Here is a 27,873-nt window from a genome sequence, read left to right as displayed (position 1 = left end):
GCACCTACGGGACGACAAAGCGCATTTGCTTATCACATGGATGTGCAGCAGCACACAAACATTTAAAATATGAAAAAATCAAAGGATTAAAATGTTTAAATGTTTAAAAAGTTTATTATTGAGTGTCTTGGACATAAATGAGGACCGAGTATGAGACGTTAGAAGGCATATAAAGCTGCTTCACCTGTAGCCTGGTAAGTAATTAAATTTTTTTTATGCTACCCCACATATTTATTATATATGATGACTTTGTACCTGTGGATATGATGAGATGAGAACCGTTTTTATGTTATGCTTATATTTCAAAACACCCGGTGAAACGGCACATTTGTAAATTATTTATCTCCTGTTTGTTACAAATAAACAATTTTTAAAGTACAAACATTTTCTTGCATATTTGTAAATTATTTTTTGAGATTACACCGATCATGCTATCCATACATTTACAACAATTAAAAGCCTGCTATTTTTACTTCCATGACTGAAAGAAAACGACTTTAAAAAGTTTAAATGAAGTTCAAATTCTGGCTTTCGAGAATCCTTCCTTGACATTGAGAAACACCTACTGTCTGCTTGGTAGCAGGTTAGTGCAGCTGAATGGCTGAAGAATGGCTGATCGTCTGTTGACGGTAAAATTGATGAGTTTGTATTAGCCTATTCAGTCTGCGCTTGTAATAAAGCATCTAATCAGCCTCCCCATGGTCTGCTTAAACCTTTACCCATTCCCTCCCGCCCCTGGTGTCATATTGCCCTTGATTTCGTCACTGGCTTACCCGCGTCTGAAGGTAACACTGTTGTTCTGACTGTGGTGGATCACTTCTCTAAGGCCTGCAGTTTCCAGCCTTGTAAGTACATCCTTCAGGTCAATGATGTGTTGGTCAAATGTGGGTGATGCCATGACAATATCATCCAGGTAAACGGCACAAGACTTATAAATGAGCCCAGCATGGACAGAGTTCATCAGCCTCTGGAACGTGGCTGGAGCATTACACAATCCGAAAGGCAAGACTCGGAACTGATATAATCCACAGTGAGAGATTCAATTCAATTCAATTTTATTTATATAGCGCTTTTCACAATTGGTGATTGTTTCAAAGCAGCTTTACATTAATAGAAGCAGTGGAAAGCACAGAAAAACGACAGATAGCACAACATAATACACGATAGCACAAGCAGCTAAATTTGCTGCGGCTATGAATCAACATTATAAGCGTCCGCATTGCTAATGTAACGTAAAGAAGAGGGTGCTAAGTTAAGCCCAAGAAGGCTGCCTCCCCGGGTTGAAAAACCCCCTAGGAGAAAAAAAACCCCAGGCTCAGCCGGGGAAGTAAAAAAAAGTCATAGGAGGTTAAGCGGGTTCTGCCGGTGGTCGTTGGTCATGCATCAGCTGGGCATCACGTTGAAGGTCTGCCGGTGGGTCAGAGGTGTGCCGACTTTCACATTTACCGGAACTGGGTCTGTTTGTCTCATTGTCCTCGGAGACAAGGACGAGACATGAAGAAAGAAAAACAAAACCCAATTAGCGTAGGGGCCATTCATATGTATACACATGTACAACGCAGATAAACGCAGTCATAGGCTTAGACTGCTCAGACATTGTCACTTGCCAATAGCCCCTAGCTAAGTCAATTGTGGAGATGAAACTGCCCCTTGCCAAAAAATCCAGTGATTCATCGATCCTCGGGAGAGGGTACGAGTCCTTAACCGTCAGCTTATTAAGTGCCCGATAGTCAACACAAAACCTGGGTTCTGTTAGGAACCACAGAGACAACTGGATTCAAATGCAGATGTTTATTTTCTGTTTGTGTGCAAACCATTGGACAAACCAGGGAGAGAGGAAAACAAAAGTCACAATATCAGTAATCAGTAATGTATCAGTAAATCATAAGAGATGTCATCAGGGTCTTCGTCAGTGGTGTAATCATGAGGTGTCTTCAATGGTATAAGGACCAATGTGTGCAGACTGGGCGATAAGAACTGCAGCGTAGAAAACTCGAAGAGATCCGCAAGCACAGACGGAGAAAACCACTCCTGTCCTGTGACAGGCAGAGAGAGAGAGAGACTGTTAGTGGGCGTGGCTTCAGACCGGAGAGTCGCTGGACAGCGCCAGAGGCAGCCACCAGCTCCGCTGGACGGCAGCGATGTCAGCCGCAAAACCTCAGCACTGAGAGGCTGGGAACAGCGATAGTCCGTGAGTCCAGTGGATAGAGAATGAGGAGAGATAGCAACAGTCTCTTGGGTAAATAGAACTGCCGAGATGATGATCTGGAAACAAACTGACAGCAGAGAGCACAGAGAGTGGCAAAAGATCAAACTAAATAAATCGCTAGACAACAAGACAAGACTGGGATCTAGACGGAGCTAGAAATTGGGCAATACTCATACAAAGACGAACTTGCAACGAACACAAAACACGCAGGGATTAAATAGCAAACCGATTGGCCATCAACACCCCAAGCAGGACCCGAAGCAGGTTCAATTATTCCTTCCCTCAGCATATCTTTGATTTGAGATTCAATGAGCTCCTTTTTAGCAGGAGAAGTACGGTATGGGGCAAGGTGAACTGGCTTAGTGTTTCCAGTATCAATCTCATGTTCAACGAGAGACGTGTGACCCAGATGACCATCGAACAGCACTCCAAAATAATTCAACAGGATTATGTACACAATTTTTTCGAACCGAAATGTTCCACTGTACCACAAAATGGCCGCGGCCGATCCCATGCTGTCCACTGTTATCAGGCTAATCAACACGATCCGTCGGTTGTAAAACTGGCAAACCTCCTCCATTCGTGGAAATCATCACACAAAGGGTGGCAAAACAAATGCCGACATCCATGTAGTGGTAGCAGATGTCAATTGGCAGGAATCCAGCAATCCAACGGTAACATACTTCCAACAAGAAAACTTAAAAGAATCAGTCGTTCGGGCGCCAATTTGTAACGTGGTCAGAGTGTTAGATTTTACCCGGAGAAAAGCAGGGTGGCTTAAAAAGGGGGAAAAAAACTTGAGGCAAACAGCAAGTTATCCTGAAAAGCCTTTGTATTTGGTCCTCTTCAGCAATCACATCCAACATACACACATGTAAACGGAGTAAAAGGTGAAGTAGAAACAAAACAACACTCGGTTCCCATCACAAAAGAAAAGGAAAACATTGGTTTGTTTAGCTCACATGGCAGAATCACAACAACATGTCTGAACATACTTCGCGCTAGCTCTGCCTGGTGCATGCGCACTCACCAGTCTAAGAGCATACGTCAGCAGAACTCTCATAAAGGCACAGTACACATAAACCATTACAATATGAAAGTGGCCGTTACAGCACTTGCCCCACCCTCATCTTTCTCTGATTATTCTCCAGCCGTGTCCAGTTTTCTTTTTCTATTTATACCTTCCTGTTTTGTCTTCGGTCACACGCTTGTTGTTTGATCACTGTCTCGCTGCCCGTCCGAGTGATTCCTGCTTAAGCAGTTGTTTACCTCCTCTCTCTGCTCTCGCCTCAGGTTCAGCCTCCTTGTTTGGATTACTGTCTCTGCTTCGGGATCCTAATCCTGTGTTCGGATTTCCTGTTTGGCTGTTCCTGGTTGGTCTCTGTCTTCTAAAGCCGGATTTACTGGATGCTTAGCCTTCAAGCGTATGCCAGTTTGTTTCCGGGTGTCCCTGTTCATTGGCTATTTCAGCATCTTAAAAACAAGACACCAGTGTAAAGAGAGCGTACAGTATATTCAGTTTGACAGCGATACTGCACAATAAGTGAAGAGGGAAATTTACTCACTAGTCATCATGCACAATTATTTTACAGTATGAAGTTTGTCTAAAATACGAGTTGTCCAGTGGTTGTCCAGTACGCTAAAAGTGTACATACATTATCGCCTAATCGTGTTAAGTATGGACCTCATCTCCACCATGCTGATGTTATCATGTGACCCTTGACATTATAACAACCATTAAAACTCATTTGCTTGTATAAGGGACAAGTGCACTTATACGTAATTGCATTAACTCTAATTATAGCCAACTTTTTCCTAAGAAAAACAGATATCAGTAGAAGATAAACTACTGGTTATCATCTTATTGTATGTAAACTTATTTTGCCAATTTTACAAAAAATGTAGTTAGTTGTTTTATTTTAATATCTTCTATCTTCTCTTTAGTTTAATTTTGTGATTCATCTGTGTTATGTACAGTGAGCCAAGTTAAAGTTAAATGTAAAGCATCTATAATGGTGATTAGTATAGTACAGAGTCTATGCCAATACAGTGACTAACTAGCAACATAATTTTTTATTTACTGTCTCTGTACCACTACGGTGATTAACTGGCAACATTTTAGTGCCTTTTATTCTGGCCAGCCTAAGGCACACCTGTGCAATAGTCATGCTGTCTAATCACCATGTTGATACTGTATGCCACATCTGTGAGATGGATAGATAGCACTTCTCAGCAAAGGAGAAGTGCTCACTAACAGAGATTTAGACGGATTTGTGAACAATATTTGAGAGAAATAAACCTTTTGTGTACATAGATCTTTGTCTTAGATATAAGTCTTAGACCTTTGAGTTCAGCTCGTAAAAAATGAGGGCAAATAAAGTGTTGCGTTTATAAATGAAACAATAGGAAACATGATAACAGTGAATGAATAAAACTAGGGATGTCCCGATCAGTTTTTTTTTGCCCTCGAGTCCGAGTCATTTGATTTTGAGTAACTGAAAAAAAAGAATAAAGAAGAGCGAAAAAACGTACGTTGAGTCATACGTTACCTGAAGTAACTGTAAAGCCCCAGTCCTCTGTACGATACTTGCCTTCGGCATAAAGTTAAGAGCCCGCAGTTTGAGTTATACGCTGCCCGAAGCAGAAGCAAAGGCCCAGTCGTCTGCAAAGTACTTACCCTTCGTCCACAGGAGAACTAGCAGATTGTGCCGTACGTGGCAGTATGGATCATGGTCTGCGACTCATAATGAGCTGGGCTGGAGACATGAAGAGGTTGTCAACAGGTGTGTTCCTATACTCAATCAAACTGAGATAGGGAACAGTCATGAAGGCCAATGTGTGTGAAACTTAATGTTTTTGGTAAGTCTTTAAACTCTTTGTGTTGATTTTGTGGACCTTTTAATTTCACTGGTATGCCATGTCTCCCGAAAGTGACTAAGCTTGCTGATGACAGTGGCAGCCGTTGTAGTGTTGAGTTTGTCTAATTGGAAGAAATGGTTATAGTAATCTACAGTAACCATGTATTCTTCATTGTTCCAGGTGAAGATGTCTGAAGCTAATACCTGCCATGGTCTGATTGGTATTTCATGAGGAATCATGGGTTCCTTGGTATTTGAATTATGTTGCACCAGGCAATTACTGCATCTTTTGATCATGTGTTCTATCTGCTTACACATTCCTAGCCAGAATAACATTTCGTGCTCTTAGCTTAGACTTCTCAGCGTGTGCGCATATCTTTTCTGTGTGAGGTCAGATATGACTATTTTCTAATCTTCACTGGTCAATGAAAGTTTGTCTTAGAAGTCAATAATGTATGTGGGAAATTGTCTCCTCTTTGCAGGCCATCCATTCAAGATCATCTATCTGAGCTGCTGAAAACTGCCTCGGTACGGATCTGTTGCAGCTTTGTGTCACTGACTGGTAAGTTTTTATGATAAAGTGAATCTACATGTCCATATCTTTGCTGAGATTGTCATGTTTTGTTGCTATGGACTTTCTGGAGAGGGTGTCTGCCACAGGAATCTCCTTTCCTGTTCCGTGTTTGATGTCATATTGCTAGGGTTGTAGAATCATTCTTTAAAGGAGCATTTCACCCATAGAAACATTCTTTATTGAAAGTGCGTCATATTTGTAGTCAAAATGTAACATACATTTCGAATTTGGTGCCTATTTGACAGAGAAAAGGGGTGTTTATAGTCTCTCACCCCCTCAACAAAGATATTGGACTTCCTGCTTTCAATGATGCAAAATTATGATTTTTACATCATTGAAAGAAGGAAGTGCAACACTGAAATCTGTATTTCTCCTGTCTCAGTGGCAACTGAGGAAATGATGCACGCATTCAAAAACTTGACTTGGGTTCTAACGATACAAAGCTTAATGTAAATGGGTGAAGTGTCCCTTTAAAGCCATGGAGGAGCAGCATCTAGTAGGGCCCTATGAAATCCATTTAATTTTTGTCCCAAACTCAGTTTCTCAAATAATCACACCAAACACGCTTCAAACGCTTGGAAACGCAAGGCGCGACGCACTGCGTTTTTTAAAAAAGAGCAGTGTGACGCGGCTTTACATATTGCTAGCAACCAACGAGTCAGCTGCCTTGTCAATCAAATATTGAAGCGTGATATTATTTTTCTATTAACTGTCATATTAGCAGAAACTTTAAAAAGAGGGCGCTTGCTCTGACCTTGTTTGAGGGTGAGAGGTGCACAAACACTCAGGAGAGAGTGAGCGAGTGGAATCCGGTTCTTCAAAGCAACTGTAAACTTCCCTCAACACACCGTAAGGCCCACCTCTCCCCCCATTCGATTGTACAATATAAAGATGCAAATGACGTCGGCTGCTTTCCGCTCTCAGCGCTCCTTCAAAAGCGTGTGCTGCGGCTGGTGGCAAAAAACGCAAGGCGTTCGACGTGTATAAACAGCGTGCAAACGCTCCCTGCCCATAGAATATCATTCAAAAAAGGCGCCTGCAACTGCCATAAATGCGTTTGGGGTGATTGGCCCCTAAGAGTGATTCCTAGCTTTAAGAAATTTGACAACTTGCTTTTATACTTAAGTTTGAAAGTAGGAGTATATTTCATGAATTCTTGGTACTTAAGACAAAAATGGCACTTTCAGAAGCTTGATAAATATGTGAACAGTTGTCTAACTTGAAACTAACTTCAGTTTCTTTCCTTTCCTATCAGTATTTCTTCAAATTCCTGTTCCGTGTCACATGGCTTATGCAAGACTGAATCCATGAAGGTGAGTCGTCGTCATCATCATGAGAAACGTCTTTGCTCCCTGCGTGGACATTTCTTTTATAAGCAGAATGACACACTTTGATGAAGTAATAGTCTTTATGGGGTTGTTTAAACTTGGTATTAAGATGTGTTTTTTTTTTGTCGATCGGATCATAAGTGGATGAGAAGGACACATTCTGTTTGTACCTGGTATTTAAATCTGTCAGTTTTTTCCACTTTCAACCTCTTCTGTCCTGAATAGTTTTAGGGGATGGTCTGTGGAGACTGTGGGCTGTCATTTAAACATGAGCAGGAGTAATGACGGGTTTAAATGGACATAACTAATATTATGTCCGCTGCTTGTAAGTAAACATGCCGTACAGTTTTTTGTACATTTATATGTAAAAGCTTTCTTTGATATTTAATTGATATTCTCTTTTGGCTGTTGGAACACATTATACCACATGCGCGCTTAGACTACAAAAGCAATCCGATAAAAAGTGTTTTAATCTACCTAAGAATGAGGTCAAAAGTGGACGAGCTCAAGATGTTTTGAACATCATATACACCTGTCTTTAGCATCGTCCACTTGTGATCCGATCGACAACAGCACATCTTAATACCAAGTGTAATTAGCCATTTTTTTACTTGCGCTTCCAAGCTCTATAATGGTAGAAAACAACAGTTAGGGAACAACTTCTGACTTTAAACCTCAATAAAGTGCATTCATCCTTACCAGAGGTAATCCATACTCAAATATTGCCACTCATTGCGCATTGAATCGTGTGACTCCAAGACATCGTTACCGGAAACTAGTTATTATAGTTTATAAAGTTTAAAACATTATCTTTTCTTACTATATAGCATTGATTAACCACAGAAGACCTTAATTAACCCCTTGGAGCGGATTACTTCTTTAAAGGCTGCACTTCTTTGGGAAAATGTCAGAAAATGTACCCTGATCCATGTTTTTTCCCATATTAAGCTCAGAAAAGCTCGGACTTTTACTAAAATAACTCCAATTTCTCCAAATGTGTTCGTCTGAACATGTGTATTTCGAGTCACTGAGTGTGAGTACATCATGGGGTAATTTTAAAATCGGTCTGAAATATCGCTTTAAGTATTTAAATGGAGTATAGCAATACATAATTGGGACTAAATAACAAAGGTAAAATAAAATATAAATTCCTTTTAATATTAATGTGTACCTAATTGGATTGATCATGCTTTACTTTTTGTTAAGACAACCCCTGTTTTTAACGTTAACATTTATTTTTTTTTAGGTTCTCACTTAGATGTTGTAACCATAATGCATCCAGGACAACACACCTGGAGTGACCGAGAGCAGGATGAAGAAAGAATCGGACGAGAAAATATCAACTGGTGCCCATGAGGAGACATGTTGTTCTTGGACGACCTGCTTTTTCTGTTTAGTAATAAGTGGTTTTATGTGGTTAAATAAAAGTAATTTAATATTCAATCCACAAGCAAATTTCCTACATTTTCTTGAAGGGGTAGTTCACCCAGAAGGGAGAATTCTGTCATCATTTACACATACAGTTGGTTACAAACATTTTTCACAATATCTTCCTTAGTGTTTATCAGAAAAAAGCAATTTATGCGGGTTTGTAACAACATGAGAGTGTGTAAATGATGACAGAATTTTCACTTTTGGGTGAACTACCCCTTTAACATTTTTATACCCAGGGGTAAAATAAATGTATGTTGAACATTTTTAGTTTGCCTTTTTTTGTTACTGCTACTTTCAACAAGTCTAATTATTCAGCCAAGCTTATTTTGTACTTTAAGAAATGAACAGCTTTTATGGGTTTTAAGACCAAGATATGTGCTCAGAGTTCGCCCATAAAATGCCCAGTGGTCCCACAATGTTCCCTCAGTATGCCCACAGTTTGTCCATTGTGCCCACATTGTTCCCACGTATTTGTATTTAAATAAATTTTTCCACACAGTATTTTGTATTTGTGATATCTGTGAATTTGTGATAGTACTTTGTATTTGAATTTTAAAAAATTCCATATATGCGCAGTGGCGTGTTTACCATTTTGGGGGCCCTTAGCAAAGTCCAAGAACCAGGCCCCCTCCATGCCCCAGCATTGCCCAAGGTTTTTCATTTGAATTGCACAACAATAACAATATTCAGTAGGCTATATAGAATTAAGTGAGATATATATAAACCAGTTTTTTTATTTTACACTGTTTAAAATAACACTAAATTGTTACAGTTTGGTATGACAAAAATTCTTGCCTTAAAAAAACGTCACGCCCCTCTCAGATATATCTTTTGCTTGCAAATGTTTTATAGGATATGTTTAAAACAATGTAATTAATACTGCAACTTCAGTGTCTGACATCTTACTAAAAAAACTAAATGAGGGAAAAGAGGAAGCATTAGATTAAGATTCATACTGATCTAATAAACTGAACTAACAAACACCAGCAATATTGTAAGTTGGTTTTTGCTTGAATTTATGGATGGGAATCACATAACTCTCATGTTCATGTAGCAAAAACAAACTTACTGTGAGATACAACAAGCATATAGACTAGACATACACTAAAGATGAGATTTTAATGACAATGATGAGATACAGTACAGAATATGATTTAGGTATTTTCGACGTGATTTAAACCCCTGCGTGGTGTCTTTATCATGTTTATACCTGTACGAGCGAGCGTGGAACAAAAGATGCGTGTCGCTGATCAAACCAAACCACCAATCACAGGTGTGAAGCCCAAAGTCTTTAAAGTAAACTTGACCATCGAGTGAATGTTGTGCAGTTACAAGAGCACAGAGAGAGTTGATCGAGTGCTCATTCCAGCACTTGTGTGGCTGCATTTGTGCGCGCTGAGCAGAAGTGCGCTTTCCCAAAGAGTTTGGCTCATGAAGTAGCCTATATGTGCCCTCACGAGGATGCGCGCATATATTATTCTGTTTGCATACTCGCACATCTCACGCTTGCGCGTGCTTTATCCGTACCTTAGATTTGCGTCTAAATAAACGTAACATACTTTCCCACACCTTGTGGCCAGTAGGGGGCCCCCCAAGCCCGCGTGGCCCCATGCAATTGCGTGGTTTGCGTGGTGGGTAAACACGCCACTGTATATGCGTGTATGCCTATCTCAGATCACATGCATGTAAAAGGCAGTTTCTGGTATAAATAGCAGAACACAAAAGGTTTTATGTGTCATTAGAAATGCAGTCAAAAAGTGGGACAACAAGGATAACTGATCATGAAGATAAGAACCTTAACCATGCCAGGTGAGGGATATATTATGGCTGAAAAAAAAACCAATTAATGAAATATTCACGTCATATGTGTATTTGACATATAAATTCGTATTACCTTTTTGTTAGCTGTCCTATTTTGAGATACGTATTAGCCTAATAATAATAATAGTATAATGTATTATATAATATTAATTCATAAAATGAGGATAAACCCTTGGAAAGACATAGAAAATAATATAGAAATTTAGCCCTTTTATAGACGTCTTTTCAACGATCATGAAAAGACGTCTTTTAACCTTTCACTTTTCAACCCAATTTGGTGGGACAGGCCTGTGTAGAGGTAGAGAGCCTGGAAGCCAAGCCAGCAGAGTAGGAAGCAGGTGGACCGGGGGCTAGGGCAGAGCTTCAGGCAGAACCGGAGGCAGGGCAGAGCCACAGGCGGAACCAGAGGCCAAGATGGAGCCAGAAACCACGTTGGCTTAGGTGGTGACAGGAACCAAGGGGGAACAGGAAACCAGTGACTGGTCTGGCACTCCAGCACATGGAGCCTGTTGCCTACTGCCCCCCAAAAAATGTTTAGAAGAAGTTTCCCCCTTGGCCTCGCCCACGGTGAAGGAAGTTCCGATCAATAACAACGCAAAGTCAATATATTCCATCAAAGACCCTATCTATATTTTGGTAAATTCCCCTTTTCACTTATTGTGCAGTATCACTGTCAAACTGAACATACTCTACATTCTACACACTGGTGTCTTGTTAAAGATGCTGAAATAACCAATGAAGTTTACTTTGCAGAGCTTGGTTGATTGGCTTCAGAGAAAATTACCACAGAGTTCTTTGAAGATGTTTGAGTGATGACAGCTGTTTTCTTTTCTACACAATTTGCATGTCTTAAATTTGAATTGCACACACAGCACTTACTGCAGCAACACCAAAAGTATCAATCTCACTATTTTATTCAAAGTATTGTAAGGTTATCTAAGGTTGTCTTTCTGTGTTTCCACTTGTCACCAACTCTTTCTTTTTTCATGTTAACTGAAGGCAGGTCTGAGTTAGACACTATTTTAACTTTAATCAACAAGTCGAATTAACCATGACATCCTCACCATATTCCTGAAAAGTTGCTGATCCAATTCTGAGATCTGAGGACAGCGGCAGCTCATGTGCATGAATGACAGGTTGGGGAAGTAGGTTGTGTTTGAACTACCTGATGCAAAATATCAGCTCACTGATAAAGAGGTTGACTGGCAAAAACTCATCTTTAGTGTATTTAAATACCAAATACAGTAGATTTTTTCCTTTAAAATACAAAACACAACATAATACTTTGTATTTCAAATACGTATTTTTGTATCTAATACTTTCCACCCCTGCCTTTAATGTACTTACATTTATTACATTTAAATTACTATTGAACTGAACAATCAGTTTCTACATTGTGACTTGTTCAATCAGGTGATTTATGTTTATGTATGTTTGCATGTTTTTTGTATTTTTGACATAAATAAACAACCACACAGACACCTGATCTTTTCATTAGCTTTAGAAATCAAGTCTGGAACTGAAACGGGTACAGTTTTAAAGTGTTTTGCAGTTTTGCATTTTTACCTGATTTGATTTGTAAACTAAGACTTAAAATGACACCTGGAGGTGCAGTAATGTGAAATGAACTCAAGAAACTATCAGTGAGGTTGTGAGGACAATGAAATTCATGCAGACAGAGTGATGATTTGGATTGATTGAAGAGTTAAGAAGAGAATAAGGAGAGATACTGAGTGAAATCTTCATATCTAACTCTACACAGGTATGTTATTATCATAATAACCCATACTGTAAGAAACTCATAGTTACACATACAATGGTCAGGGACGTGCTAGTGACGAATGAAGAACAGATAGGATCTATAAATATTGTATCCACATCAAGGATGAACAAAGACAAGGTGTTTTTTCTTAAGGATCAAAGTTTTGTAAGTAAACTAATTGTGAGCGATGATTAGGTAAGTGGAGTTTTTTTATTGTTTCAACCTGTAGTAATGTGTGATTGGAAAATGACCTGCAAGGGTTGGGAAAAATAGTGAGTGGAATGATATAAACTCCACTCAGAAGTGAAAATAAGTACTTAAACCTTGTGTTGCCATGCGCTAAACTTACAAACCATGTAGGCAGACGAAACAGGCCCCAGCTGATGCAGACCCTTAATTCAATTTTTATGACCCTGGCCATATTTAAGCGACAACTTTGCATCTTAAAAAACTCAACATCAAACCTGTGCAAGCATGTTCAGGTAATTTAATGATACTTGGGTTTTAGATGGGCGAGGGTTGAGCACAGGCACACATGGGCTAAAGGTCTGGCTCGGCTCTGGTGCGTGTGCACTGACCCAAAGTGAGTGTTTTATTCTTATGGAAGGTAATCTTCATGCGAATTCAGAATTGCCGACCGTGTCTTTACCACTCATTTGCACGACATGTCAATCTTTTTGACAACATGTGCATTGCGTTTTGGGAATAAAGGGAGAAATATATATATATATAATGTATGTGTAAAATGCCGTCTGTTGCTTTTTCTCAAACGGAGTCAACAAAAATCGAGCTGGACCAAAACATTTTAGAGCTGATCGTTGTAAAAATAGTTCAGCGACTACGTCCCAAGGGTGACAGCCGCAATGACAGTGTTCTTAATATGACAAAGTAAGTGTTTTGATTGATGCCATTAATGTTTATTTTTTTAATCAGTCTATACCACTAGTCAACTAAATGAATATAACATGGCAAAGATGAATGCACATTTATATATTGATTCAATAGATTACAGCATTTTGGAAAAAAAACTCGTCGTGGAGTTATTGCATTTTTTTTTTCAGAAAAAAAAAAACATTTTTATAATAAATCTTTTTATGTTGTTTACTCTTTGTTATTGCACTGTAATTGTAAATGTGGTCCTTTAATTAAAAACTAGTTTGAGATTTAAATTTCCTTGTCCTTTTTGAACTAGAATCACCCTGCTGTAAAAAGTAAATTTTACTCTGAGTAAAGTTAAAGGTGCAATTTGTTAGATATTTGCAGTAAAATCTCCAAAAACCACTAGGCCAGTGTTATATATTTTGTCCAGCTGATTATTATCAATATCTGTAATGTTTTCAACTACTTGTAAATCGTGAGAAAAGTTCCATTAAAAACATTGACACGGGGCAGTGCAGTCTCCTGTCAATGACGTTAATATCCATGTGACCCTTTGTCACCGCCTTTACTGACGTAACCCACATGAGAACACTGGTCGAGCTCGAAAAAATAAAATGGCGGCCAAGGAAGCGGCTGGAGCAAAAATTTAGTGAAAATAAATGTATATTTTCACTTTTTAAGCATTTTAATTTCATTTCTAGCGAGAAATTAGTATTGTAGTTTTCAAATATGTGATTAGTTATCACAAAGGCGCTCTCTGTTTATATTTCAAACACGCTGCCTTTGAAGTGCGTCTGAAAGCCTTTCTCTGAGTCCGAAGTCATGTCCTCATGAGGCAGCGAGGCCACAAGTCCGCAGCCAGTGTCGTGGACAAATGCGGAACTATGCGCTTGCTTATGGACTTATGGATATCTCTGTACCGTCTGCCGCTGGTTGTGTCAGCTCCTGTAAGCGTACGGGCCAACCAAACGACCCAAGAAGAGTTTGGAACAAAACGAGAGAGGATCAATTTGGTGTTGCATTATCTGGATAGAGAGAGCTTCACGACAACATTTAACTAGACTGAGATTCTGATCCTGCTTGTGTTTTACGCAATATGACTAACAATTTCGTTTTGAACATCACATATAAACTTACATAATGAAATAAACGATGTCATCAAACGCAACATTTATAAGACTTGATTACCTTATCCATCAACGTGATTTCTCGTTCTCGTCTGATATGGCTAAAGTTAAAGACTACAAATCCCATAATTCCACGCTGCTCCAGAGCGTCAGTAAACAACATCATTGTTTTTGTTTGATCTGGCGCCATCTTTCGGCGCATTTTACAAATTGTATCTTTAAAATGACCTACAATTTTTAGATCAGTAACTTTACTTTTGCTTAAGTAAAATATTATTACTTGAGTGGAATTTTTTATCACTCTTTCCACCTCTGGATAAAAGTAAAGAGACACATGAGTACACATGAACAAAGTTATTCTACTGAAGATTTAACATAAAAGGAATTAAATGAAAAGAAAAATGGAAAAAGGAGAGGAAAAACAATTGTGATGGAAAGAACAAAATGGGGAATATTGAAGAGGCAGGGACAAGTGAAGTGAAGAAATGTCATCTTGAGGGTTCCGATGTAAACATTGATGAGAGTCAAATTGATATCTCTATCTCAACTCTCTGAAATTATGGATATAACTGAAAGACTTTTGTGTGAAAAACCCTTATGGATTAGTCATGAAGGAACAACAAGTGGTGAAATATGTGTCTCGCATTGTCTTGTTATCTTTTTCTCTCTTTTCTATCCTTTGATTTTTATGTAGAGCTTTCAAATACACTGAAAAAAATATTCATTCAATTTACTAAATTTTTTAAGGTAAGTGGATGCAATTAATTTATTTAAGCTACATTTAAACAAAAGTTTTGTTTTGTATTTATATTTCTATTTTTTTATTTAGCTTAAATTGATTGCAACCACTTACCTTAAAATATTGAGTAAATTGAATGAATATTTTTTTCAGTGTAGGATTTATTAATATAAATGGGGAAGAGATAGTAGGAAAAAAACAAGTTAAATGAATATATACAAAGTAATAATATTGATTTAACATTTGATGCAGAGACACATAGTTATATGAAAAATAAAGTGGAATAGAAAATGGTTCGGATAAATGATTTCGAGGAATTTTATTTTCAAAGACGCATAATATAACTGATGTGTATGTTAATGAAAAAACAAAAGGAAGGATTTTTGTTTTTAAAGCAAATATAAATGTTTTTATTTTATTAATATTAATGCACATTATACTGGAGTGAAGAGGATACCCCATCCCTTATCTGCTGTAGAGCTCCCTTTACATTTTTTAGAGATATGGATGCACCAAGTTTCTTCTTTTTTTAATCTAGAGCAGAAAGAAAAGGGGGGAAATATGCTGCATTTGAAATATATGAATTTGAATATGATTTCAGATCCAAATGAAATGAGAAAAAAGGCTTTGAACATTTATATGGACTCGTTTGTAGAAGGACAATGTGATGTCAAATGCATGGAGGAGCTACATAATACTTAATGAAACTTTCTGATGAATGGTGACTCTGGCCTCCAGCTAAACAAACTGTCTGAAGCTTTCAACAGGAAAAGCACCAAGGACCTAATTTATAATGCTGTGCGTAGGATCCTTACTAAAAGTCTATGTATGCACCAAAGCCAAAAATAGCTAAAAATATTCAGATTTATACAACCATGCATACGCACACCAGCAAGAAATGATCCCTTTATAAATCACATATCACCTGAAAGTGTGCGTACCAAGAATCTGCCTCATGTCCCGCCCTATACACGCCCATTTCTAACCATAAATAGTCAATGCAAATCACCTCCTGAATGCTGATCCTCATATTAATGAGACTGGCATCCAATTGTTAGCTCATACAATTCGAAATTGTTTAACTTTGAATTGCTAGTTAATTGCTAAATTCGCCCAGCCAATAAACGCAAGCCATTGTCGAAATCCTTTTGCATCGCAATCACCCAGCATTACACACAGGGATCACCGCAGCATTTATATATTTTTACAGCAATTATATCATACACCTTGTCAAAATCAATGCATTAATGAGAGGTATCACTAAAATAAAATAAATAAGTGTTTTCTGCTCCTTCAGTGCACGCATCTGATATATGCTCACTGTTCTCCAGCAGCACGAGCGTTCTCCTCTGCTATACAAAAAGCAGACACATAAAAAATTAATAATTTATGAATAATTAATTTACTGCCACCAACAGTAACTGTCTCTGCGCTAGCGTGAGGCTGTCTCCGCTGTCGGGGCAGGCGCGAACTGTTGCCACTAGACAGCCGCGGCCCGCAGCTCCTGACTTGAGGCTGCCTCCGCCAGAGCACGCAAGCCCAGATAACTTTCCCTGGTTATTCTCCACCACAGGCTTCCACATCAGATATAGCGGCCACCAGCAACGACCGTCTCCCCGTCAGCGTGAGGCTGCCTCCATTGGTGGAGCAGACGCAACCTGCTGCTAATATCCACTGGCTCCGCCAGAGCCGCAAGCCCGGACAGTTTTTGCCGGTCCTTCTCACCAAGCTACCCCTAACACTTTTCCTCAGTCAGGGCCTACAGCAAATGGTAGCGCGATGATGCCTTCACTAGCGACGCAAGCCCAGCCCATCTACTTTCCACCTCAACACTCTCTCTTCTTCCCGTTAGCTTCCCAAACTCCATCAGCAGCAGCGAGCACAAGACCACCTCAGTTTGCGATTGCGGCGATTTTTCAGTCACCCTAAAAAACCAAAACACCACATACTCACGAATTCTGTCATTTTCAGAATTTTGCATAGCTTTCTCCAGATATACAGAGGTCATCTGCGCTGTTTTTCCCCATAGGAGGCACGAGCTCAACGACTACCTTGCGATTAGTGGCGGAGCTTGCCTTATCCTATGGGGGATCACATTTTTATACCTACCACAAGCTGTTCGCAGCCAAATGCGCCTTCTGAATAACCCAATGGAATCAGTGCCTGTATTGGGGCGCGCTGGACACTGATCTCCATAATACAATTTTCTTAGGCGTTCAAAACATTTCATGTGCAGTCTGTAGATCACTCGCCCATTCCACCACATCATGCCCTCAGGTAAATCCTTCCATTCCACCAATTCCAGTTCCTAACGAAAAATCAACCAGTTACGTTCCACGGCTCACGCCTGCTCCACATGCCCTGTAAAGACAAATACAAATAAAAATCAAAGAATTACTTATCGACTCCTGTGAATATTTTACGTTTGTCCTTAGAATTATCTCAGCACCCTGATCCTGAATTTACTAAATATCTGCTGTCTGGCCTCGAGCACGGTTTTGAACCAGGTCTAGAAAGAATCCCCTCACAAAATATGATTTGTGATAATCTTCAATCCGCTCTAATCGAACCAGACACAGTAGATAAGCTGATCAATAAAGAAGTTACTTCATGATCGGACCTTTCGACAACCCCCCTTTCGAATTCTATCCCATTAGCCCTATTGGAGTAGCTACACGAAAAGTTTCCGCTAAAAAATGCCTAATAATTGACCTCTTAGCCCCGCATAATTATCCGTTTCCAAGCATAAACAGCCTCATCCCGCTAGATGAATTCTCTCTTCACTACCACAATATCGACCAAGCAATCTAATTAATAAAAAACGCTGGTCGCGGTGCTTGGCTCGCTAAAGTCGACATTACCTCAGCTTTCAAAGTCTTGCCCATCCACCCAGATTAGTGGCATTTATTTGGCGTCCGATGGCACGAAAAATATGACTTCGCCGTCCGCCTAACCTTTGGCTGCAAAAGCAGCCCTAAGATTTCTCACTGCTCACAATTACATCGTTTATCTCCTACCTCAACACCACCAAAAACCTCCAAATCAGCCTTTAATGGAACTATCTAAGCGGAATCCAACTTTTCCATAAATTAATTTTCAGCTCTACCTCCCCTGTTCTAACAAATTCACAGACATCACTGCTTATTAAAAGCATCCAAAAACCACCCCACTCGCCCAGATGCTAGACAACCTTTAACACTAGACCTACCCACTAAATGTTTCCGTACCCTGTGCCTAGGCTACCATTCCATCAATACAGCTCGCAAATTGGATGCTATGTTTATTTTGTCCTTTTTCAGGATTCTCAGATCCTCTGAACTCACCACTACCTCAAATTTTAACCCAAAGATTCACCCCACAATTTCATATCTATCCCTAGTAGACGACGAAAGTATCTCCTACTTTATCAAACAGAGTAAGACAGACAAATTCATTTCATTTATATTTTCAACCTCCATTCACCTATCCAACCTTACCAAACCGTCAAATCCTACCCTCAACTCAGAAAAAATTAACAAGCAAAATCAGCCTAATCATTTCTATGTTTGGGGGGCACAGCTCCCGGCTGTCCGATTAAGCTATTTTGCCTTTGTGGGGGTGTTTCAGGCTCATTCCCTGCTCAGAGCCCTCTCCCCGGACAGCACGCCAAATACGTTTACAAATTTAATTCATCCAACTTATTTGTAAGTGTGAACCCGTCAAATGATGTTTTCTTAACAAATAAAATACCAAAGTGACTCCAGCTGTTTTCAGTCAGTAGTTAGTAGCACCAGCCGCTTACAAACGGTTATCAACAATACACCCAATCAGCGCGAAAGCAAGCCATTTATAAATCACAGTTGAACTCACCGAAAATCCTTCGCATCTTTCAGAATCCCTCCCCCACCCCGTCTCCTCTCACTCACCAAGTTATTTCCTATGGAGGGGAAACTCTGTGTTTCAGGCTCATTCCCAGAGCCCTCTCCTCGGACAGCACGCCAAATACGTTTACAAATTTTTATTCATCCAACTTATTTGTTAAGTGTGAACTCATGAAAGATACTGCTTTTTATAGAACAATGTTGAGAACATGGATATTTCTTCCATGTTCTTTCTATCGTTTCTTTTTAGAGATTTTCCCTGAACGTTTCACCTGGTGGAAGAAGAACCACAAGAGAATTCAATTCTCTCTTTCGGAACTTCGAAAATTACACGGCTTCAAACAGACCTCTAAAAAGCATTGTATTTGACGTGTGTTAAACTCTTCTCCTAGAAGATACTGGAGGTCACTGAAAAAATCTCCCATTGAAAACAAACTGCAGATTTGCAGTGGAGAATTATTCATTGGGCAATAGCTACAAATAGACATGTAGCACATATCAATCCCACTGTAGAAAAGAAATGTCCCTTTGTAATTCAGGGGAATCAACTGATAATTGTTGTTATCGTGTTATACACTCACCTAAAGGATTACTAGGAACACCTGCTCAATTTCTTATTAATGCAATTATCTAATCAACCAATCATATGGCAGTTGCTTCAATTCATTTAGGGGTGTGGTCCTGGTCAAGACAATCTCCTGAACACCAAACTGAATGTCAGAATGGGAAAGAAAGGCGATTTAAGCAATTTTTAGTGTGGCATGGTTGTTGGCAGAGCAGTGTTCATTTTGGCAGAAAATTCTGATTTAGTCTTAGTCTTAGTCTTTTGAATAACTCACCATTTAGTTTTAGTCTTATTTTAGTCATCTGAAATCTTTTAGTCTTTGTCTAGTTTTAGGCTTAGTCTAGTCTTAAGTTTTTTAGTCATTTGAAATATCCTCAGTCTGTTATGGAATGGTAAGGTTTGAATATGCAATACAGACACAGATTTAATGGTTGTTATAGAAAACACACATTTTATTTTATTCTTAATGTCAAAAACACTGACCTTGGCTTTTTCACAAAAGATAATCTCACATAAAACAAGCATAAGACCCGCTCTACCTAAAAAATATATACATGGTTCCAGAAAAAGATATGCATTCTCCGTAAATGACATGCCAACACAGACACACGCATGCACGGCAGACACACAGACAGAAATGCACGCACACACTTTGTATTCCTTTAGTTTCTATGCTACTCCAAGATTAGAGAAAACACGGTGGTTTATCTGATAAAATAACCTTAGCGTGTCTGCTTTTGCATTTATTTCTGGATGAGTCATCTTTACAGGCAGTCTCGTTGTAATATTTGAAGAGTGACCAGAATAGACGTTAGTTCTGACATTTTTGTTGGCAATGAGACATGTCTTCGGACCGGGTGCACCGCAAAACGTAAGCGTGTTGCTAACGAGTGAAGTCAACTGACATCAGTCAAAGCTGGGTAACTAAGACTGTACAACTAAATATAATGTAAACAACCTGTTGTGAAAACTTTGCCGCAGGTTTTTAAAATGCCTATGCCGCTCTGATTGGATCTCTTCTCCATTCGTCCCTCCCTAACATTTTCGTCTTATTTTTATTCGTTGACGAAAGTGTCAGTTAAATTTCGTTACAGTCTTCGTCATCATATCTTTTATTTAGTTTTTATTTAGTTTTCGTCCGTGAAAAAGGTTTGTTGACGAATATTTTTCGTCATCGTCTTTGTCAACGAAATTAACACTGTGGCAGAGGTGTAAAAAGTACTCAAAAATGTTACTCAAGTGAAAGTACAAGTACTGAGTGTAAATTTTTCTCAATTAAAAGTAAAAGTATCTGGCCAGAATAACGCCAGAATCATACATAAATAAAAGTAAAAAGTACCAAATTAAAATTGTACTTGAGTATTAAAAAAGTAAAAGTAACAGGAAGAATGAAAACTACAGTAGAGATTCATGTTTAAGCTTTTAATCTGTAAAAACAATGAACCACATACAAGGTTTTATCCTTTACAACTGTTTGTATTTAATTGTATTTCATTATCAAACTATAAGACTCCTACATAATTTCCAACATGATCTCACAAAGTTCTGTGTTATAGTCACAGAATTTTTTGCTCATTTATCCATGTCATTGTCACGGTTCTCCGCATTTTTCAGTATGAAACATACTACTCAAAATTGTAAAACCTTGAATTTAACTTAAATTTCAAGCTCTATCAAGCCTCTCACAGGCATCTGATGCAGGAAGAGGTGTATTAGACCTTGTTCACACTGTCAGTCTAAATCCGATCTTGGTGCATATACGATAGGAATCCAATCAAATTTAGAACGTGTGAATGGCTAAAAACCACGCCAAATCCATTTTTTCTAATCCATTTCTGGCTACATCCAGAGGTGGTTTGAAATCCTTTTCAAATCGCATTTCCAGAAATACATTTCAGTATGACCGCCCTGATCGCATTTGTGTAGCTTTTCAGTTACGTCATGCTGTCGCGTCATGTAAAACACGTCAGACGTCGAGGCAGATTGTCGTGCCAGCAACGTCATTGCCATAAAAACAGTGCAGATAATCTGAAAAACTCCAGAACGCTACAGTATGCACAGATCAGATTTGAACAGTTGTGATACTGTACACAATGTGGACCGTGAGTCTGTCAAATTGGATATACACCAAAATCAGATTTCAACTGACAGTGTGAACAAGGTATTAGTCTTGATAGAGAGCTACAAATAGCAGGGAACGTGTCACACGGGAACACACTTCATGTGTTGTCGGTTTCAAAAATCTTCATCATTATATGAACTTTTTGTCATGGTTCTGCCATCTTGTCCTTTGTTTTATCTAGTCTTGTGGCAGAACCATGACAGACCCATGTTTTGTGTGAGAGCACTGGCTTTGTTTATTCCTAGCCATGTGCTCTCAGTCTCGTCTCTTGACCCCGCCCCCTTGTTTCCTCATTAATTATCCCATTATTGTTTGATTCCTGTCACCTGTTGCCCTCATTAGTTCTCCTCTATTTAAGTGCTCTGTCTGAAAGTCAAGTCTAGTCTAGTGTTTTATATATCAAGTGTTTTGTCAAGTTTATTGTTTAGTGTCACCCAGTCTAGTGTTAAGTGTAGTTATAGTCTTGTTGAGTGTTCATTTAATATCTTTTATGTTGTTTTGCCCCCTCGTGGGTTTTGTTTTCTGTTTATTGTATAATAAAAGTCTTTAGTTTATATCCACCTCTGTCTGCACTTGGGTTCCATATATCCACATAACAGAATGCACAAGCCAGAAATGAACCCAGCAGACAGAGTGGACCCGGCGGAGCGAGCTCGCCAAGCCCATCGTCTTTTTGGCCTCCGCCAGAAGGAAGCAGAGGTCTTTCCCTTTGCGGTGGACTTCGTGCGAGCAGCTAGAGACTCTAATTTCACGGAGGATGAGTTAAAGGTCATCTTTAGTCGCTGCCTCAATGAGCCTCTCAGCCCCGGCGAGATGAGGATGGTGAGGTACCTGGGCTTCGAGGACATGGTGCGGTTTATCAGTAACCGGCCGGAGCCCAGGTCCTCAGTCAAGGCCGTACCCCCACCTCCTTTGTCCCCTATCCCAGAGGGTCTCGTCATCGGAGTGGTGACACGGGAGGACCCAGCGCTCACCACTCCGGTCCCCGTAAGCTCTGTTCAGCCTGCCGACCTTCGAGGTAAGCGCGAGAGGAGGATCTCGTGGGAGTCGGCGTCCGAGGGGTCCTCCACAGATCTTGCCACTCCCACCACCGCGCTCATCCCTCCTGCCCCGTTCACTGCACCACGCCCGCGCAGGAAGAGGAGGAGGAGAGGGGTTGTTGACCCTCAGCCCCTGCCGTCTGCGCAGCCACCGCTGCAGCCCCTGCCGTCTGCGCAGCCACCGCTGCAGCCCCTGCCGTCTGCGCAGCCACCGCTGCAGCCCCTGCCGTCTGCGCAGCCACCGCTGCAGCCCCTGCCGTCTGCGCAGCCACCGCTGCAGCCCCTGCCGTCTGCGCAGCCACCGCTGCAGCCCCTGCCGTCTGCGCAGCCACCGCTGCAGCCCCTGCCGTCTGCGCAGCCACCGCTGCAGCCCCTGCCGTCTGCGCAGCCACCGCTGCAGCCCCTGCCGTCTGCGCAGCCACCGCTGCAGCCCCTGCCGTCTGCGCAGCCACCGCTGCAGCCCCTGCCGTCTGCGCAGCCACCGCTGCAGCCCACTGCCGTCTGCGCAGCCACCGCTGCAGCCCCTGCCGTCTGCGCAGCCACCGCTGCAGCCCCTGCCGTCTTCCCCCACCAAACCTGCTGCCTCCAAGATCCCCACCAAGCCTGCCCGGACTCCTCGTCCCAAGCCCTCCACTACCCCTGAACCCAAGACCCCTTGCCCACCCAGCTCCACCCTACCTGGACTTCCTCACATAAACTCTGTTCCCCCTCCCCCCCTCCCTTGTTTATTGTTTTTATTGTGTCACCCAAACCCTTTTGTAATTCTTCATTGTTTGCCATTGCTGTTATTTGTCATGTTTTTTTGGGTTCTGTCTAGTTTCCAGTTTGTCATGTCTCGTGTTTAGTGTTCCCCTGGGGAGCGTCTGGTAGCCGCTCCTTAAGGGGGGGGGGGGTTCTGTCATGGTTCTGCCATCTTGTCCTTTGTTTTATCTAGTCTTGTGGCAGAACCATGACAGACCCATGTTTTGTGTGAGAGCACTGGCTTTGTTTATTCCTAGCCATGTGCTCTCAGTCTCATCTCTTGACCCCGCCCCCTTGTTTCCTCATTAATTATCCCATTATTGTTTGATTCCTGTCACCTGTTGCCCTCATTAGTTCTCCTCTATTTAAGATCCTTGTGTTTGTTGTCCTGTGCTTGTGCATTGTTCCATATACCTGTGAGTACTCTGTCTGAAAGTCAAATCTAGTCTAGTGTTTTATATATCAAGTGTTTTGTCAAGTTTAGTGTCACCCAGTCTAGTGTTAAGTGTAGTTATAGTCTTGTTGAGTGTTCATTTAATATCTTGTATGTTGTTTTGCCCCCTCGTGGGTTTTGTTTTCTGTTTATTGTATAATAAAAGTCTTTAGTTTATATCCACCTCTGTCTGCACTTGGGTTCCATATATCCACATAACACTGTTGGCCAATTCCTTAGTGTGGTGCAAAGGCTCCAGAATAAATAACATTTAAATTAAACTGGCCATCAGCACAATTCAATTGGTTTGGTAAGAGCAAGGGAAAATAGAATGAAGTTATCTCTAAAATAGAAGTAATTTTTACTGTAAATAAAATTGTAAGGAGTAAAAAGTACTTTTTTTCTTAATAAAATGTAATTAAGTAAAAGTATTGATTTTTAATTGTACTCAAGTACAGTTAAAATCCCCCAAAATAATACTTAAGTACAGTAATCAAGTAAAATTACTCAAGTACTTTACGCCTCTGGTTGTTGGTGCCAGACAGACCGGTCTGAGTATTTCATAATCTGCTCAGTTACCAGGATTTTCATGCACAACAGAAATTCATAGTCAGAATTCGGCGTAAACAGAATGAGAACATGGATCCATCATGACTTGTTACCACTGTGGAGGCTGGTGGTGGTGGTGTAATGGTGTGGGGGATGTTTTCTTGGCACACTTTAGGCCCCTTAGTGCCAATTGGGCATCGTTTAAATGCCACAGCCTACCTGAGGATTGTTTTTGTCCATCCCTTTATGACCACCATGTACTCATCCTCTGATGGCTACTTCCAGCAGAATAATGCACCATGTCACCATGTTTCTTGAACATGACAATGAGTTCACTGTACTAAAATGGCCCCACAGTTATATCAGATCTCAACCCAATAGAGCATCTTTGGGATGTGGTGGAACGGGAGCTTCGTGCCCTGGATGTGCATCCCACAAATCTCCATCAACTGCAAAATGCTATCCTATCAATATGGGCCAACATTTCTAAAGAATGCTTTCAGCACCTTGTTGAATCAATGCCAATTAGAATTGAAGGAATAGTCTACCCTTTTGCCATATTAAACTATGTTATTACCTCAACTTAGACAAATTAATACATACCTATCTTTTTTCAATGCGTGCTAACACATTCACAACGCGCTGTACAGTGCACCCATTGAAAAAAGATAGATATGTATTAATTCATCTAAGTTGAGGTAATAACATAGTTTAATATGGCAAAAGGGTAGACTATTCCTTTAAAGCAGTCCTGAAGGTGAAAGGCGGTCAAACACCGTATTAATATGGTGTTCCTAATAACCTTTAGGTGAGTGTAGATTGAGAGGTCTAATTCAGATATTAGAAAATTGATTTAAACAAATAGGTGAAGAGTTCAATGTGAATGTCTTCATTTATGGACAAAATTATAAGGCTTCATAAAAGAGAAGAATTTATCTCATTAATTTTCTAATAGCAGAAACCAAAATGGCAGTATGGGTAACAAGGAATAAAAGTAAATGAAGAAGCTTTAGTAGATCCTGAGAGAATCTTATGTGCTTTTGTGACTTCAAGGATCAGAGCAGAATTTGTTTATATTAAACTGACAAATAATCTGGTTTGGTTGTTGTGTACTTTAGATCATGAGGACAACCTAATTTGAAATGTTTAAGTGGTTGTTGAAATATGATTTAATGTAAGTGTGTGTGTGTGTATGGTTCATGTCACAATGTTAAACAAGAGGAAAGTAAACAAATATTTCTCTCTCTTTCTCTCTTTAGGATCTTTAGACCGTCAAAGATGGAGAAACTCATTCATCTGATTTTAGTTTCTGGTGAGTACAGCAGCTGAAACACATGATGATGTTAAAACACAAGATCTTAACATTATAGATGCTGTATTTCTTCATTCAAATCTTTATCACTGCTTGTTAAAAGTTTACAATGAAAGACTTAACAATTTAGTATAAACTCGATTTAACTGATTTTCAGATATGAAATATTGTCAAAAATATAGACGATTTCATTGGAAGCACGTGATACACGTCTGGATCCGTACCTTACTTCCGGTTTCATTTTTTTTATGCTCTGACTAGTTGCCAAACTGATCTCTTAAACAAATGCCTCGTCGAAAATAACAAATGTTTTGGTTTCCTAGGTAATCTATGTGTTGTTTTTTTGCTTATTATATACATGTAAATAAACTACGTTTAAAGAACTTTGTTGTTATTTATTCTTAGCGGAGTTTACCGGAAGCTACATGCAGCCGCTTGTTTATGTTGTTACTGCTGAAACGGTCTATAGTGCTGGGAAAAGATTAATCGCGATTAATCGCATACAAAATAAAAGTGCATTTTTGCCTAAAATATGTGTCTGTACTGTACATTTGTCGGCTGGAAAATATACTAAATACTAAATAGACTTAACTCTATGCAGTTGATTTCAGAATAAATCAAGGCATAAGATACATGCATATACAATAAGTTATATCCAGATTGCATACTGTAATAAGTGTCAGGGCAATATAATGTACATACTTGTATCCTTTACACGTTCTCCAGTTTTCCTAACTGAGCATCTGATGTCTAAGACCATTCTAATCTGTAATGTTTTTGGTGTTAATGTAGGCTAGACATTTACCCGCGCGGGCGTGTCTTCTTGCGTAAGATGTGTTGACTTTAACGATTGAGATGTGTCATGCAAAAAAGCGGTAAAAACCCTGCATTCCGTATTGTTGTCACGGGTGCCCTTCACATGGGTGAACAATTGTTAAAAAACTGCTCGCGCTGTGTCAAAAACCACGTTTGGTCGCAGTTTATAGCCCTTTGTGCCACCTGATTGCCCTCTCGCCCAATCCTGTCTACGGATAATCCGGCTCTGCTCAAATTTGTAAAACATGTGCCGTTATAGACATACTAGTGTGTTTTTTTGTAATGAGACGGCATTGTACTCAAACAAGAAGGTATTTATTTACCGTTGCAAGACGTTCAGCTACTCTGACTGCTGTGGAACTTCAGCTCGCTGCACTCAGGGGGCGGAGTTAAGAGGTTTGACTGACAGTTTAAGCGGGTCCAAAAATATTGTTTTTTAATAATTTTATTTGATAAATATACTTGTAAAACACACAGACAGATGTAAATGGTTAACAATAGCATTGATCTATATATTAAAAAAAATAATAAAACACCTCAAAAAAAGGGCACTTAGGAGTGTAAGGACAAAAAGGGCATGTGTTCTGCACAGGTTGAGCCCTATCTGTGCACGTGCCTGTTTGTCTGTACATACATTTCAGAACATTTTTATTTATATATCCATTTTAATTGTTAATATAGAATATAGAATATATAAAAATGTATATGAAGAGTTTCGTTGCAAAACGAGATAACCACCGTTTTTTTTAATTGTTCAGGAATCTCGTTTTTTGGTTGTGCATTCCAATTCATTTCAATGCAACTGCAGTTGGTTTGTTTTGATTTAACCTTCATAACTTAAAAAATACAGCTAAGTATCACCATAAAACAAAATAATAACATGATAACATAATAATAAACATGTTTTGACAAAAATGTAAAAAAATTGATTTATCTCGTTTTGCAACGAAACTCTTCATATATACAGTATTGTTCAAAATAATAGCAGTACAATGTGACTAACCAGAATAATCAAGGTTTTTAGTATATTTTTTATTGCTACGTGGCAAACAAGTTACCAGTAGGTTCAGTAGATTCTCAGAAAACAAACAAGACCCAGCATTCATGATATGCACGCTCTTAAGGCTGTGCAATTGGGCAATTAGTTGAAAGGGGTGTGTTCAAAAAAATAGCAGTGTGGCATTCAATCACTGAGGTCATCAATTTTGTGAAGAAACAGGTGTGAATCAGGTGGCCCCTATTTAAGGATGAAGCCAACACTTGTTGAACATGCATTTGAAAGCTGAGGAAAATGGGTCGTTCAAGACATTGTTCAGAAGAACAGCATACTTTGATTAAAAAGTTGATTGGAGAGGGGAAAACCTATAAAGAGGTGCAAAAAATGATAGGCTGTTCAGCTAAAATGATCTCCAATGCCTTAAAATGGAGAGCAAAACCAGAGAGACGTGGAAGAAAACGGAAGACAATCATCAAAATGGATAGAAGAATAACCAGAATGGCAAAGGCTCAGCCAATGATCACCTCCAGGATGATCAAAGACAGTCTGGAGTTACCTGTAAGTACTGTGACAGTTAGAAGACGTCTGTGTGAAACTAATCTATTTTCAAGAATCCCCCGCAAAGTCCCTCTGTTAAAAAAAAGGCATGTGCAGAAGAGGTTACAATTTGCCAAAGAACACATCAACTGGCCTAAAGAGAAATGGAG

This window comes from Misgurnus anguillicaudatus, chromosome 21 (assembly GCF_027580225.2).
Source record: "Misgurnus anguillicaudatus chromosome 21, ASM2758022v2, whole genome shotgun sequence".
Classification (NCBI taxonomy): Eukaryota; Metazoa; Chordata; class Actinopteri; order Cypriniformes; family Cobitidae; genus Misgurnus; species Misgurnus anguillicaudatus.
This window is presented reverse-complemented; position numbering follows the sequence as displayed.